Source organism: Lasioglossum baleicum, chromosome 16, assembly GCF_051020765.1.
Source record: "Lasioglossum baleicum chromosome 16, iyLasBale1, whole genome shotgun sequence".
Lineage (NCBI taxonomy): Eukaryota > Metazoa > Arthropoda > Insecta > Hymenoptera > Halictidae > Lasioglossum > Lasioglossum baleicum.
The window spans coordinates 10748422-10766053 of record NC_134944.1 but is presented as its reverse complement, the minus strand read 5'-3'; the positions used below and the strand labels follow the sequence as shown (position 1 = coordinate 10766053).

General features: G+C 43.0%; 1 protein-coding gene and 1 long non-coding RNA gene across 2 annotated transcripts in view; one reads left to right on the top strand and one right to left on the bottom strand.

Annotated features, from left to right (window-relative positions):
* Positions 1 to 841: 841 nt before the first annotated feature.
* LOC143217087 (uncharacterized) lies at positions 842 to 13651 on the top strand. Its single transcript, XR_013010729.1, has 3 exons — positions 842 to 11214; positions 11925 to 12007; positions 12334 to 13651. It is a non-coding gene; the product is annotated as an uncharacterized LOC143217087 (long non-coding RNA).
* A 1315-nt stretch (positions 13652 to 14966) lies between these two features.
* The window catches only part of LOC143216929 (uncharacterized), a 76034-nt gene continuing 73368 nt past the window's right edge, over positions 14967 to 17632 (bottom strand). The window contains exon 11 of the mRNA XM_076440512.1: positions 14967 to 16927. The gene's annotated coding sequence lies outside the window, so the exon portion shown is untranslated. The remainder of the gene's footprint in view (positions 16928 to 17632) is intronic.

Sequence of the window (17632 nt, the reverse complement as noted above, 5' to 3'; positions counted from 1 at the left end):
GTCACGGTGATTTGCCACGGCCGATGACAGAGCCCCACGGTCTCTGCGCTCGACGGGAACGGGAACGGGAACGATGAAAGTAGTATTACCCAGTGCCTGTGCAGACGCGATTGAAATTCCCGATGATACACCCCCACCCCCACACACCCTCTCCTCGCCGCCACTCCTACACGGATACGTTTTCCCATCGGAGTATCGTGATGGGATACCGCGTATTACGAATTATTATGTATGTACATTCGTTCCTCGTTTCTGTCTACCGGGTGCTCGCGAAACTCCGACACCTGTTTCCGGATGGAGATTACATGGAGATCCGCCGTAGACGTATTCTACTTTGCAAGCATGAATGCTAGGCAGATTTTACGATTCTCCGTTTTCCTTCGGCGAAAGTAACGCGCGAAATACCCCTGGAATAGTTTTGAGTCTCTTGTGCAGTGTAGGGACACTATTTTTGGGTAAACTTTACTTTACCGAACTCTAAATTTATGCGTTTCTCCTATAGATTATGATGTGTTTGGTATGTAATCCAGTAGATTAGTACCCGCAGAACCTGCAGATCGAAGTCTCGATCCTGTAGGATCAATGGTTCAGGAGTTATGCTTGCTTAAAATTGAGCAATCTGCAGTGTTTTTGACAGGCACTGGCGTCGCCATACTGGTTTATAGTGACGATCGCAAGCCGCTTACCTTGCCGCTCCCCCCCCCCCGATCTAATCAGCAACCAACTCGGTAAGCGGCGCGCGACACTACAAACCAATATGGCGGCGCTCTTACCTGTCAAAAACACTGCAGATTGCTCAACTTTAAACAAACATAACTCCTGAACCATTGATCCTACAGGATCGAAACTTCTGGATCAATTCTCCTGGATTACATACCAAATACATAATAATTTATAATAAAAATTGTATATTCGTCTAATGTTTTAAATTACGCCTACTCATTTTCGTCTTAAATGCATGAAATCCGCTGTCCAATGATGACAGACATGTCGCTGATAATACTGGCTGATAATATGAAATAATATTTAGCATCGTTGTGTAAATAATGCAGCCTGCATTTTCCGACCAACAGAAACTAGCATTAAATCAACAAATGTAGTCATTTGTTATTATACGACCGACTGAAACGCGAGGTGGACAGGTTGAAAACCCATGTTATTGTGATTATTCTGTTGTTATTGTTACAAACTTTACAACCGCGTACACATCGAGGATAACTAACTATTTGTCGAGGCCACGTGTTCGGGTCCGCGACGTGGTTAAACTGCTACAATGCCGGTTTTGAGGAAGTCGTAAATTTTGCAATTGTTCTCTTTGGACTTACAATATGGCCGGCAATTGTCAACGGACGATGTCTGGAAATTATCCTAGCTGTATTGTCCGCAACGGCAATTGTTGCGTCGTCGTAGGCCACACGTTCGAAAATTTATGGGTTTTTAGGGTACGAAATGCACGATATAATTCTCGCGCTGCAATGTAATTTGTGGAAGTTGCGTGACGCAGCTTGACGTGCGCGTTGCGCAAACAGGAAACCACTCTAATCCTCATTGGTTCTAACATGCATCCACCTAAGATTGTGGATTGTCCGACAACTCCATTGGGAGGAGTTCGTTACGTCAGTAACAGATGTCGTTGAACTTGATGTGGACAATTAAAACGATTAGACTGTTATGTATTGTATGGATTTCTAAAAAAACGGGTAAGTCCAATTTAACGCTTGTGTGGTCAACCCATATACAGGGTGTGTCCTTTAAGTAATGTCACCAGGTTCCGGTAGTGTGATTAAAAAAGGTTTTAGACAAAAGTTTCTCAGTACTTGGTGAGCTACATGTTCGATTATTCTTAAATCTGAAAAAATGAATTTTTGGTAAAAAGGTAAAGGTCACCTGGAATTTTTTTAAATGGCACCACGTGCTTCGGACATCATAGGATTGTTTCCGACGTCGAGACGAATTTAACAGTGTACTATACTATGACCTTGAAATGAAACTTTTGTCTAAAACATTTTTTAATTGCACTACTGGAAATTCCTAAAAAATGGTGACATAACTTAACGGGCACACCCTGTACTGTATTTCTTTCAACGATTTGTTAATATTCCCCTGAAAGATATTACAATCGATATCGCGACCCTTATCGAAGCAACGAATCGTGCTCGTACACTGGCATTAACGCGTCCGCACCATCGGGCCAAGGCGGGCTTTTTTTCGGGCTGTTATTCCAGCGAGAGGAATGGCAAAGGCGGCAAGCTTTGGGATCGATCTGCTCGTGGAATGAGGGAAAATGATGGGATGGTAGCTAGGCAGGTCGAGTAAGGCTCGCCGTAGAGAAAGCAAAGGAGAAGGATGAGGGATATTACTTTTGCTCGTTATCGGTTAATTGGAATCACAAGATTCCCGATCGTTTCTGAGAAACCAGACTCTCTACCTCTTCAGCCCCATCACCGGTCCTCTCTCTCCTCCACCTCCACCCCCGCGCATCGCCCGCCCCCGCACTGTCTTTCCCTTTGTACGCGGCTTATCCCCCTCGACTTACGTCCGCGCGGGAACAGTTAGACAAGGAAGATGCAATTACCGAGCTAGTAACAAACTCGTTTGGCACGGTAACTGCAGACGCCGTGTTTAAACTGCAATCATGTATCAGCACAATAAAGACGTTCGAGGCGAACGGATTTCCGTTCGATTTTTAACATCGACATCCGCTTGCGCGGATCTCGAGAGAGAGGAAGTGAGAGAACCAGCTCTATATTTAATTGGAACTCCACCGTCTCTGATTTATACCATCGAGTCGCGAGGCGATGCGTCGCGTCGCTCTCTCGCGGAAGGCAGATCGTCTAACTAATACGCCGGAACCGGAAAGGACTCGGCGCGAGTCTAGCGGGGTACCGTTTTTGTCTGTTCTCGTTTTTTTTTCTCTCATCCTCCTCATCATTCCGCCTTTTTTTCCCCCCAGCGAAATCCGCAAAGACAATGGGATCCTCTCGTCCACAAAAACCGATATTTCCGTCGTCGGAACCGCTGTACGCGGCTTAACGATCGACCCGGAAAAGGAAATTTCATCTTCTCGCGGGGGTGCACCCTTTTTATTCCCTTTTCCCCTTCGTTTTTCGCTACCCGAGACCACTCTTTTCCACGGTCTCTCTTCACCCCCTCCCCGTCCTTCTCTCCCACCCTCTCGCCAACTCCTCGCCTTCTTATTTACCGCGCGGCAAATAACTCCTTTTGCGACGTAATATCGTTACGGTTATGTAGTTTCGCCGATACGCCGGTTCTTTATTCTATTCCGGGGGATTCGGTACGGATCTTCGTTCCCTTGTATGCTTCCCACGTTTCCCTCTCTCCTTCCCCCGCCGGTCCCCTGTACCCGCTATCCATATCCCAGGCTGATGGTCGCGTCTCCTTTTCTCCCTCGCTCCCGACCGCGTGTACCATTATATATTTCCCGCTATCATCCCGGGACAGCCTATTCCCTCTCTTGGCACGAAGACAGAAACGGTCTCTGTCGCGAGATTCGGACGATATTCAGCCCCCCGACGTTCGGAATTGAACGATTTGTCGTATAAACGCCTTTGAACCGTTCCGCAGCCGGTCGATTGATAAATCTGAACCGTCTTTTCCCGGGAACGTGCCGAGTTGACTTCTCCGGCGCTCCGGGAACAACGAGAAAATCTTTCCCCTTCTCTTTCTACCTCTCTCTGTCCAGCAGCCGGAAATTTCGGGATCGGGTCGGTTATTTTCCCGGGTTCAGGTCTGGTCGGGTATTTTTACCACGCTTATATTAGCTTGCCGAGTTGTCGTTGTATGCGTCAAATCTTGTAATCGAATTTTAAACCACTTCCCGATCAGCTAGAGACTTGAAACTTTAAATATAGATCAGAACTGGATGACAATGCAATATTAAAAAACAAATTTTTAAAAAATACTGTGCGTCTAGGAGAAAAAATATTTTAATATTAACCGTCACACCTCGCCGCGCGACGCTCGGTAGTACGTGATCTCGTTCAGCGATCCCCACTCCGCGCGCCAGCGCTCCCCACTCCACTACGCGTTCCCACTCCGACCAGAGTCATCGCTAATTTTCTCAGCCCGATCCGAGACATCACGAATTCACGGTTTCCCACCCGAGTCATCGCGAGTTTCCTGGATCCTGTTGTGCAGTACTCGTCGACGAAGATCAGGAAAAATACTGTTTGCGGTAATCGACGGCAGCCGAGAACACGGTTGCGCGATGCTCGGCGACAATCCGAGCATCTCTAGAAGGAGGAGGGAGAGAGAAAAGAATATTCTCGTTACGAGGCTGAAAGTAGTAGCTCGAGCGTCGCAACGCTGCGGAGCGTGTAATTAATTATTTACGTTTCCCTTTAAAACGACAACGATAAGCAGCAACAACATCGCCGCGTAATTGCCTCTCTCGGAAAAAGTAACGATAAAGTCAACCGACAGGCAAGAGCAGGTAGGGCGAGAGAACAGGTATGCAAGGCAAGCTAGTGTGGCAGGGCAGGCTAGTCTCTCCCCTGTAATTGAACCCTTTCTACGACGGCGAGAGGCGCTCGACGACAGCTGGATGCACGTTTTAATCGCGACTAACGCAATCCTAGCAAGTGTCCCGGGCGAAGATCGTAACGACGATTTACGGGCTAACGAGTTCGCGCTTCTCGAATTTCCCGGATGTTCGCATGACTCTCAACCGCCCCTCCCTTCTCCCCTCCCCCGACCGGTAACCGGGGTAAGGGCGCGCACCCCCTCGTGTCTTAAGCTAACCGACGAAAGTTCGCCCCCTTACATTATCGTCGCCCTGCCGTCGACGTTCCTCTCTCTCTCCCCCCTCCCCCCGCCATTTTGCCGACAGTCTCTCGCCTAGTACTACGATCTCGCGAGCGCCGCTAACTTTTTAACTAGTTGCAAATTAAAATTTAACTGAAGTGTACCCACCCTCGCCGAGGCCGCGGCACCACCACCCTCAGCTCTCTTGTTTAACGGCGATCGGCGAGGAATACTGCTTTCTTAGATTTTTAGCTCACGTCGGCTACCGAAAGGTGTAAATCACGGATCGAAATAAACAGCTAGCTTCCGCTTTTAAACCTCCGGCAACGATGAGGGAGTATCCGTTTGGGTATGTGTAGTCGTTAAGACAGGGGTGACAGGGGCAATAAATATTGAAAATAACGCGTCTATATTTTAATAATAAAAGATATAGTTTATTTTACGCTTTACAAAAAGTGTATATGTATTAAATAGAATAGCAAAACGAATCATGGATATAGGAATATATGTATAGGGATGGAGCGTGAGCTAGCATTATGAGCAACGGGGGGTGTTTTCTTTTCCGGAAGAGGCAGGATAGACACTTGCATCCATTTGATTGGTGGTTTTCCTGCGCATACTCTCTACCGCCAAGTATCAGAAATGTTTACAGATTGCTTACATATATCTGACAAGTTGAAACTATAAAAGTGATAGTTAACCCTTTGTCCTATAATAGCGTATGACACTCGTGATATGAATTATGTTCCAAATATTATAATGAACGTTGTTAAATAAATAAAAGTGAAGAAAATGAAAAGTTGTATAAATTTTGGATAACGGCAAATCTTCTACATTTTGTGATTTTATGCAATTAGTAGTTACATATTTCATGTTCTTATGTACAATTTCAAATAATTCATAAATCTGTAATCTGTGAACAAAATTCTAGAACGAGGGATTAAAGAAAACTAAAATTAGAGAATATAGAAAGGAAAATAAAACGTGTGCAACACGAATTAAAGAACATACTAATTTTACATAATTTCTTATTTATATTTTAAAATCATTATTTTTAGTAAATGAATAGGTTTTTATTAGCTCGCTTTCTCGTTTGTCTGTTTGTCTGTTTGTTCGGTACATATTTTGCAATTGATTTTAAACTAACTTCCCGATGAGCTTAGAGGCTTTGCAATTTTAAACATAGCTCAGAACTGGATGACAATGCAATATTTAAAAAAAATTTTTTTAAAAAGCCTATGCGTTTATTTAAATATTAGTTGATTATTGACCTACTCTGTTTCTACGTTTCTAGTGATCAGGGTTCCGTTTGGGACCGTGATTTCACCACCCTGCTTATAGCGGCATATCGTGATTATCCGGAATTGTGGCGTGTGAAGTCAAAAGATTATTTTAACAAAAACAAAAAAGCAATTGCAATGCAGAAAATTGTTGATGCATTGAAACAATGTAAACCAGACTTTACGGTTGAACAATGAAAAACGAGAATGAAACAGCCCCGACCATGGAGCGCGAATATTTTTGCCATAGTATGAGTATTGGTGAGAATATTCAATATAGACCGTCAATATTGAAGCGAATATTGACAATATTATTGATCGTCTAGGGGCCACTTAACTCTTCGAGTAACTGTGAATACAAAACGAGAACACACGCGGTCAGATACGTTCGCTACCGAATTTCTCGATTTTTGAAAGCAGCGTAGTCTCGCTCTTACCGCGAATGCTTCTATTCGCGCGAACAATACTAGTATTCTCGACGAACAATCGACAGATTTAGTTAACCGGGCATAATGGAACCCGGCGTACATAATTTTTTTCCTTCTAAAAGCACGAGCGGGGTAACGAGCTGCAGCCTGCTCCTGCACACAACATTTCAATTGCCGCTCGACGTATCCCATTGTTACCGCTGAACAGTCGACAACTTTGAATCTCCTGCCAACTCCGCGGGTACAAAATAATTTCGAAACTGCCACCAGTGTTTTTTCCTTCTCTTTTTTTTTTTTTTTTTGCAAACTGCGCTGACGCAAAGTGGCAGAAATGCTGGATCTGCGGGGACTAAAATGAAAAATCTGGCCATCCGGAACAGCGAAATGAAATGAATAATTACGGTTCTCCCTCGGCGGAGTTTGCTGCAATTTGAAAATGACGAATTTTGTTTTTTAAACAGTGTCATTTCCTGACGAAGCATTTTATCGCTCGCGCCACGGTCCGATGAATTTCAGAAGTTGTTCAATTGTTGTTCAACTTGACGCACTGGTGAAAATCAGTGGATAAACAAACAAACATTTTCTCATTTTTCAAAATTATTAAAAAATCGCGCGCTACGTTGGAGACGATCTATTTTCGTTTTAGTTAATTCCTTTCAACATTATTTGGCCGAATATAAAAATGTTAAATTGTACAGAATACAGCAAGAAAAAGGGTAAAGAAACATCGAAACAATTGATTTTCATTGTTTTTCGACTACGATGCACTATAATAAAAAATTGTAAAAGAAATTAGGAACAATATGGTTTCAATAATACCCGATCGACGCCGTGGCGCGGGTTCAACGAACGGGAATAAATCGGATGGAACGCGATTATATCCGAGGCCGCGGTGTACAGTTTTATAAAGAAATGACACGGTGAAAAGAACCGTCGTCTATGACACGGCGAAACGACGTCGTAAAGGGCCATCGTGGAAAAACAAGATTGAAGAGATACGGCGGATGGAGCTAAGTAGCCGGGAATGAGCCGGGCGTGGTTGCATAAATATTTCTGAAAAATTAACGAACCAGCAGTAATATATTTTACAACGCTTGATAAGTTCAGCGCGAGAACGAGCTTCCAAGCTTCGGAGCGAGAACTGCCATGATAAATAGGTCGATGATAGAGAAGCGCCTTTGCCGGAGCGTAAAGAATTAATCTCTCGCGCGCGAAACGTTTAAATATTAAATACTAGTTTTTCGCGGCGGCCGGCTACGCGCGATTAATTGATTATCGTTTCACGGATGATGAACGAGAGAGAACCCGGGTCCGGCTGCCGGCGATAAGAAAACCGTGTATCGGTGTAGGACACGCTTTCGCACACCGTAGGCAGAAGGCGGAACGATGCAAAGAGAAGAAGAAGAAGAAGAAGAAAACAAAAAAAAAAGGAAGGAATGGAAGAGAAGAAGGAAAAATGGAGAAAAACGAGTCGCCTCAAAGTGCTCGCCTAAATGGCACGTTCCATTAGACCGGAAAATTCGAAGGCCGCCCCCGGTGGTCGATATAAGTTGCTCGTTACTACGACCGTCGTCCACTTTGCCAGTGAATGGAGGTCGCGTCGATCGAATCGGCGACGCGCTATTAATCGCCGTTTTCTTCGATTGTTCCGGTTCTTGGTTTTCGCGGGAGAGACGCGCAAATTCAATTTACGAGCCGAGCTTACAACACCGATTACAATTGCGCCCGACTAGCAACGGCTGGAAGAGAGGTCTGGCCCAGGGTGTAACTGGTTTGATCCCATGCAAATTCAGCCGTTTAAAATTATAATGCGTCGTCGTTCCGCGGAGGGAGAGAGAGAGATAGAGAGAGTGAGAGAGAGTAACGAGTGCGGTTGCGTCGTTGCAGACTCTCACGGAGGGTCGATAAATTTCGCTCTAATTGCTCCGGCGGAGCAGCAGCCGAGTTTGATCGGCCGCAAGCGAGAGAATTCTTGCGAGGGTTGCGGAGGTACCGCTCGATCCGCGAGCGAGGCTCGTAACCAAGACTCTATCAAGAGAGAAAGAGGACAGAGAGAAAGAGATCCGTGTCTACGTATTTCCAATAAGTCGCGGTAAAGAGAGGACCGAGGCTGGATACCGCGGCGCGGCGGCACCGCTAAATATTCGAATCGCCGTTCGCGATACAAGAGATTATTAAAATATTTAAACGAGCCCGTCGACCGGTCGTTACCAGAGTCCGTAGTCCTGGAGTCCTCTCCTCGCGAGGTTCTCAATTAAATGCTAACGAGCGAAGAGCTCTTTCCACCTGAATACTGCTTCGTTGGAAGCTGCAGCAGCCACCTAGCTCTCCGGCTCCTTCCTCACCGAGTTTCTCGTCCCGATCCGTGACCTTCTCTCTCTCTCTCTCGCCCTGCCCTTCTTCTCTGCTCCCTCGGCGACATTGTTTTAACGAGACTGGGAAGTGTAATTTCTTCGTCCTGCCCTCTCTCGGTCTCACGGAAGGGTTACCCCTCTCCCCTTTCTTCCGTTTTTCGGCGATACCAACCAAGTTTCCCGCGGCATTCTCGCGGAGCGCCGCCACGGTGCTGGGTACAAATGACTTACCTCGCTTCAAAAAGAAATAACTTTCGATAGAAAAGAGGTAGAGCGATGAATTTTTTTAAAAAATTAAAGCTGAAACTTTGCAGAATATGGGAAAAATAGGGAGATTACGGTACAAACGGTTTTTAACCTTGAGAAAGTTCGTTAAACTTTCACAATTTCCAGAAAATGTGGTTTCTGCGTTACCACGAGCAGAAAAAAATTTTTTTAATTTTTGCTATATATCATTTCCCGTAGATTTTTTCACGCTGATTTCAAATCTGGTCTCAAGATTTGTCTACGACCTCTGGTTTTTTCAAGAAATCGAATTTTGTGAACAGAACTAATGTAATCATTTTTCGTTGAAATGATTTGATAACCTACTAGTTTGAAGGTATATATTGTATTCTCATATAGAAAACACACACAATAAAATTAAACATAATGAAGTATTTAAACGTTTATTTGACGTATAAAATTTTCAAGTTTGAGGTCATTTCGAGGTCATAGTATAGTACACCGTTAATATTCGTCTCGACGTCAGAAACAATCTTATCATGTCCAAAATATATAGTGCCGTTTAAAAAAGTCAAGGTGACCTTTACTTTTTTACGTAAAAAAACATTTTTTTCAGATTTAAGAATATGCGAACACGTAGCTCATCAAGTACTGAGAAACTTTTGTCTAAAACACTTTTTAATTGCACTACTAGAAATGCCTAAAAAATGGTGACATAACTTAACGGATACACCCTGGCTATGTAGAGTACCAGTTAACATGAATCATCTAATATATGTATATAACGGAATACAAAAAGTATCTTACCCATTCTGTTAGGTTCTGAGGAGTATGTCGCCGGTCTTGCTAATGACCTTTGATGTTGAAGCAACATTAAATAAATCAATTAAATAAAAACAAGACCGGTCATTTGACCGGCAATGCCAGGTTTAGCTTTAAAGACTCTCAGAAACGCAATTAGCGGGTGGCAGGGTAGCATTACCGTCGGTCTCACGCTGCGCCTCTAATCACCCGAGTCTGATATAAACAGCGTCGAGCAAATTGTTCGGGTGTTCCATAAAAATGTCATTAACTTCCACTCAGCCGGATGCCCTTTAACCTCGACGTTACGAGGAAACTTGACCTGTGTCCGGTGCTTGCTAAAGCTACTTTGTAACCTGTTGTCACCACGGATAGCCTCTCTGGCTGGTGCTGGCCGGTCGTTGCCGGCTTAAACCTCCCTCTCGGTCCCCTAGATTTCCTCCGGTGGACTTTCCATCGAACTCTCTCTCTCTCTCTCTCTCACCGTCCCTCGGTGAGCATGCTTTTCGGTAGATCAGGCTGACCTAGGTTCATTAGCTGACGACCGACCTGGTGTACAAAGTTCCTGGGAACCTTAGACCAAAGAGGCGGTACGGAGCGCGCGACGAGACCCCTAACCCCCATTAGCTTACGCTTACGCGGTAAGGTACCTGTGCGGGGATCGTCTTTGGTAGCGATCGGCAAATATAGGGCGGGTATCGTGTACTTCGACGGCATTAACCGGGTTTCCCTGCGCGGATTTCACGGCCGTCGGCTTCATGTTTATACACACCGTTCGTGGAATGCACGGGCCGCGCCTCCCCGCCTCCCCGCCGGGTACCTGCTGGTATTTGTTGTTTGCAGTTACTCAGCCCTCCTATGTTTTCCTCCACCTCATCCCCCATCAGCCATACCAACCTACGCCCAGCCACCCCCTTCGTCTCTTTCTCGCTTCTCCTCCTCCACCCTTTTCCCTCCGTCGCCCCCCAACCATCCTCCGGTACACCAAGAATGCACCGCGCGTTGCACCGTGCAAGCACGACGCGGCAACATACTGTGTACCGAGGGATGGCCGGAGTGTGCAGGGAACGAGAAGACAGTCTGCTGAGAGGGATTTTATTATACGGTAGAACGGAGAGACCCGCAGGAATATAACCGTGGAAATGCACAAATAATACGAAGGCCGCAAAACAGGCGGCAGTGATAACATCGCGAACACCGGCGCAGCGCGGCGACAAGAGAGGAGAGAGAGAGAGAGAGAGAGAGAGGGCGCAACAAGAAAACGTGCCTCCCGCTGAAGGATCCCGGATCAGCGAATAACAAGACCAACAAATATTTTTTATCGTCCCGGCTGCCTAGCGAGCATATGGCCGGGGAATACCGGTACGTGACAACCCCGACCGGGTGAATTTCGCTAAGCCAGGCTTTTCTGAAAGGTCCGCACTCTAATTTGCAAGGATCCCGGTGATACGACAGAGACGAAAATGTAAACCGAAGATCCACCAACGTTTCTGCGCTGTCTCGGATCCGGGAAACGGTCTAGCGGGATAGGCATTGTCCAGCAACCCTCTCGACAATTTTTATCGATATCGGAACAATGCTTTTAGGTGGAAAGATAATCTCTACAGTACAGCAAATTCTTGAATATTCTGTATAACGTAAAATAAACTCGCAGAATTATAATAGAAAATGTATCACACACGTAAAATGAAAATTGAAATTAAAGCTGCCGCAGAAGTTGGCCAAAAGTCGATTAAAAATTTTGTCTGAAATATAAAATTTTTGCTCTTCGAGATAGTTGAATATATATGCAAAGTGATATTCCAATATCTTCTTTTTTTATTTGATTCACTCGTGAAGTGTTTTGCTGTATTAAAAGTAATAATAATAATATAAAAGTAATATAATAATAATAAGTGAAAGATAATAAATTATCTTACTTAAACAGATTTAATTTTTAAATAATTGTGTGTTGGTTTATTTGCACTCGAGAATGATTTTGCTTTAATTATTTTATCATATGGCTATCAAATTCTTTGTTATATTTTTATTGTGCATTTGCGGATTGATGTTTATTCAAATAATTCTTTCAGAAATCCGTCATTCACTTCGATGTAGGGGCTGTTTTGCTACATCGACTTTTTGATGAAATGGTTGAAGGGAAAACAATTGCAAGGTAAATATGCAAAATATATTTATAAATTACTTTATGCAAAATTAAAATGTACCGCGTGTTGCAACAAACAAGAGTTACATGGAAATTTTTACTTCCACCTTTATTGCATTTAATTCGTCCAAAATAATGTAACAACATTTTTTTAAACTTCCCTCGTGCATTTACTGTTTGATATTCTACCTATTCGCTTTTGACAGAAATGCATCAAATTCCCAATCCAATATCATATGTTCTGAAAATGCATGTTCTGTGTCCTTACATATTGATCAATGGTGAAAACGTATAGTAGAGAGTAAAAAATAAAACATTATTTTTAACTGTTCCAGAAACCAGAAAAGTTGCAGTGAAATTGGAGACTGATGGATCAGGACCGTTCGTTGTCAAACTCATAAGACACCGTTCAAGGATCGTTCTCTTCAAGTTTAATAAAATATTTGATGGGAGATGATACGTACATCTAAAACTGTTTTGGGAATTAACTGCACGATTCGAGTACTGCAATAGAAGTATGTGCGCCGAGACTCTCTGAATCACTGTACGTTCTTGTTATAAATGTTTTTAGTACATATAACATACAAACATTTTATGTATCAATCATCCATGAATAAATAAATGCAATGATATAAATGAACAAATCTGTGTATATATATTTAATGATCCTCCACTTCTTCCCAAACTTCCGACTGGACGTGTCGTTGACTTATACTACTGAAATTCGGATACCACCTTCGACATCATGTGCTCCTGATACAAAGATCAATTCTCGAGGTTTTCAAAAATTTTCGACAATTTTCGGAATTCTGACTTGTTGTTGAGTTGTACTACTGAATTTCGTGCCACCTCTTTCGATATCATGTTCTCCTAATACTTTCTCAATTTTTCGAATATTTTCGCCAATTTTCGGCCGTCTGACTTGTCGTTGAGTTGTACTACTGAAATTCGAATACCTCCTGCGACATCATGTTCTCCTAATACAAAGTTCAATTTTCGAGATTTTCGAAAACTTTCGCCAATTTTCGGCCGTCTGACTTGTCGTCGACTTATACTACTGAATTTAGTGCCACCTCCTTCGATATCATGTGCTCCTGATACTTTCTTAATTTTCGAGATTTTAAAAATTTTTCGAGCGTCTGACTTATGGTTGACTTATACTACTGAAATTCGTGCCACCTCCTTCGACATCATGTTCTCCTGATACTTTCTCAATTTTCGAGATTTTTAAAAATTTTCGGCCGTCTGACTTGTCGTTGACTTATACTACTGAATTTCGTGCCACCTCCTGCGACATCATGTTCTCCAAATACAAAGTTCAATTTTCGAGATTTTCGAAAACTTTCGCCAATTTTCGGCCGTCTGACTTGTCGTTGACTTATACTACTGAATTTCGTGCCACCTCCTGCGACATCATGTTCTCCAAATACAAAGTTCAATTTTCGAGATTTTCGAAAACTTTCGCCAATTTTCGGCCGTCTGACTTGTCGTTGACTTATACTACTGAATTTCGTGCCACCTCCTGCGACATCATGTTCTCCAAATACAAAGTTCAATTTTCGAGATTTTCGAAAACTTTCGCCAATTTTCGGCCGTCTGACTTGTCGTTGACTTATACTACTGAATTTCGTGCCACCTCCTTCGATATCATGTGCTCCTGATACTTTCTTAATTTTCGAGATTTTAAAAATTTTTCGAGCGTCTGACTTATGGTTGACTTATACTACTGAAATTCGTGCCACCTCCTTCGACATCATGTTCTCCTGATACTTTCTCAATTTTCGAGATTTTTAAAAATTTTCGGCCGTCTGACTTGTCGTTGACTTATACTACTGAATTTCGTGCCACCTCCTGCGACATCATGTTCTCCAAATACAAAGTTCAATTTTCGAGATTTTCGAAAACTTTCGCCAATTTTCGGCCGTCTGACTTGTCGTTGACTTATACTACTGAATTTCGTGCCACCTCCTGCGACATCATGTTCTCCAAATACAAAGTTCAATTTTCGAGATTTTCGAAAACTTTCGCCAATTTTCGGCCGTCTGACTTGTCGTTGACTTATACTACTGAATTTCGTGCCACCTCCTGCGACATCATGTTCTCCAAATACAAAGTTCAATTTTCGAGATTTTCGAAAACTTTCGCCAATTTTCGGCCGTCTGACTTGTCGTTGACTTATACTACTGAATTTCGTGCCACCTCCTTCGATATCATGTGCTCCTGATACTTTCTTAATTTTCGAGATTTTAAAAATTTTTCGAGCGTCTGACTTATGGTTGACTTATACTACTGAAATTCGTGCCACCTCCTTCGACATCATGTTCTCCTGATACTTTCTCAATTTTCGAGATTTTTAAAAATTTTCGGCCGTCTGACTTGACGTTGACTTGTACTACTGAATTTAGTGCCACCTCCTGCGACATCATGTGCTCCTGATACTTTCTTAATTTTCGAGATTTTTAAAAATTTTCGGCCGTCTGACTTATCGTTGACTAATACTACTGAATTTCGTGCCACCTCCTGCGACATCATGTTCTCCTAATACAAAGTTCAATTTTCGAAGTTTTCGAAAATTTTCCGGAATTTTTGGATTTCTACCAGGAGAACATGATAGTAAAGGAGGTATCCGAAATTTCAGTAGTACAAGTCAACGTCAAGTCAGACGCCCGAAAAATTTTGAAAATCTCGAAAATTGAGAAAGTATCAGGAGCACATGATATCGGAGGAGGTGGCACGAATTTCAGTAGTATAAGTCAACCATAAGTCAGACGCCCGAAAAATTTTGAAAATCTCGAAAATTGAGAAAGTATCAGGAGCACATGATATCGGAGGAGGTGGCACTAAATTCAGTAGTACAAGTCAACGGCAAGTCAGACGCTCGAAAAATTTCGAAAATTCAGCAAAGCAACTTTACACTAATTCCAATAATTTTTCTGTTTTCAAAATTTTCGAAGATGCCAGTCTGATTCTTATCTGAAATATTCATGTACGAGACAGGAAAAGAAAAACACATTAATTATTGCAACTAATATTCTTTATTTTTCACGAAACAAATTACAATATTAAACATACAATTTTTACATACAGTAAAATATGGATCACTCTGCAACAGCGAGACATATGTCTCTCGAATGTGAAATGAAACTAAAGTTTAGATCACAAATTGGTGAATACAATAATTAGTACAAACTAGGATCATTTATGCGACTATTTCTAAAATGGTGTATGAAGAGCTGTTTTCGAGGTTCGTGCATGAGCCGTTTCAACAGTTTAAATAAATGCAATGTAGTAATTTCCATAACAATACGACAATACGTAGCAATCACTTTTCGCGTGCATTGAAACGTATGAAAATAATTCATGAATATTAACACAACATGAAACAATAATTTATTAAAAAATACCCGAACGAACGGAAACCTCACTGGAAAAAACTACGGTGGTCTGTTAACCCTTCGCACTCCTAATTATATTAAATATTGTAATTTATATTTGTGGAACTTATCTCTGTTTATAACTAAAAAATAAGAACCTAGATAAATAAAGGAAAAACCAAATACATATAAAAATCCATTTCATTTACAATTTTCTTTCTCAGATGTCGAGTCACACTCGACAAAAGAGTGCAAAGGGTTTAAAATCGAAGGGTACTTCCAGCTCTTTATAAAACCGAAATTTCCAGCATCGTGTCTGGCGCAGGAGTGCAGCCGTTGACCGATCTCTTCGGAAACGACGAGAGGGCCGGTTTTACGGCGCCGTAACGAGATATCTTAATCGAAATCGTACGGTTAATATAGCGGACTCGAAGAGAGAAGAGTGGGGGGTTGAAGGGTCAGCGGTTTTACGCGGGGTCTAAAAGTTTCATGAGTACGAGCCGGAAGGTAATCCGGACGCGGGAAAATTGATCGACGCCCGTTCGTTGGATCGCGAGTAAATCCGTGAGGGGTGAAAGGGCGGAGGGGATGGAAGTATAGGCAGAAGAGGCGACAGGGTGCGACAGAGGATTGGGATCGGAAGGGTTCAGGGTGTCCGAGAGATTTTTGATCGCGAGAGAGGTCAGGAGACAGCGCGAGCGAGCTAGCGGGCCGGGCGCGGGCCGGGCAGCCCGCTCGTCGGCTGTTTTCTCCCTTTTACTCTTTCTAACACTCGCGTGGGCGTACAGGGGCGGATAGCTGGCTACACGGTTTCCCCATTATCGGGTGTTTACGACGACGACGAGGGGCACAGGAGGCGGCACACACGACGAGGGTCGCATCGCCGCCGGTGGAGATCGCATCGGCCGCTTCGCATAATAACTAGCTACCACGCATTTACATTTTAATACGGCTACTCTGCATAGCGGATAAAAGGTATATGTATACACCCACGGCGAGGATGAAATCACCGACCCCGGATCGTGTCGTCATCGACACCCCACGCGTCGTCGTCCGTCGACGTTGCTTCGCGCGACCGGAAATAACCGTCAAATTAACCGGAACCGGCGCACGGGCTTCTTGGAATTTTGTTATTTTTCCCTAACTTCCCTCTCACTTATTCTCTCCCCTTTGCTCTCTTTTTTGCTTTCGTCGCCCTTGCTGCTATTAACCGTTGTTACTAATTCGTTGGCATGCGCGAGATACAGTAATATTCGGACGGTGTTGGAACAACGATAACTTTTTTAATATTTGAACATTTTTAAACAAAGTTTTTGAGGTTGCAATTGGTCGAAATTACGGACAAAACGCTGGAGCTTGTATTTTACAACTTTTCTGGCTGGGTCTTCTGTTTGGGTCTTCTGTTTGGGTCTTCCTGTTGGGTCTGCTTGTTGGGTCTGCTTGTTGGATCTTCTTGTTGGATCTTCAGGTTGGGTCTTCAGGTTGGTAAACTGGTCGATGCACCACCTCCTCTCCGATTTCAATGACCTTGAAATATGTTGTCAAGATTACCATCCTGAAAAAACATTTCCCTTTAAAGTTGTTGAATATTGAAGTCTATATTGAATGATTAAAGAAATAATTTGAGTCCTACAAATTTAGAAAATGTCTTGCTTGCGAAATGAAATCGATTTATTTTGTCCAATATGTCAAATAATTTCTTTAGTTTGTAAATAGTGTTACACAACATTGTTCAATAAATCATGCATGTAATAATTCGTCGTTTTATTGATTGTAAAGAAACTTTTTTAATAAATGTTTTCAACGAAATTTGTTTCCATAGCACTTTTAATGTACAGAATCTGGTCCACAAGAATCTTATTGAAAAAGAATTGCAAGATTTAAAAATATATCCCCTCAATCGGACTGTTAGTCGCCAGACAAGATAGAAGTTCGTGTCAAGTATTTTTTCGGGTTCCGTGCCGCAATGAAATTCTTCGCAAAAATGGTACGGGGTCAATCGAGTTAGCCCGATGTTATTTCCATCGACGAGATTACGGATACGGTCACACAATTTTCTGCCCTCAATAACGATAGTTTTCCCATATATCCCGAAAGTTTCCAGATAATTGGACCGTTCGGCTCGTTGCCGGTGCTTTATTAGTCCTTTGCGTTTCCGTTATCAGCCACGCGTAAGCAATTTAAGAACTATCCGCTGACGAAAGCCCGCCGCAAATGATAACCCAGAAGGGTGGAAGAAGCCGATTCGCTGCGTTCAATG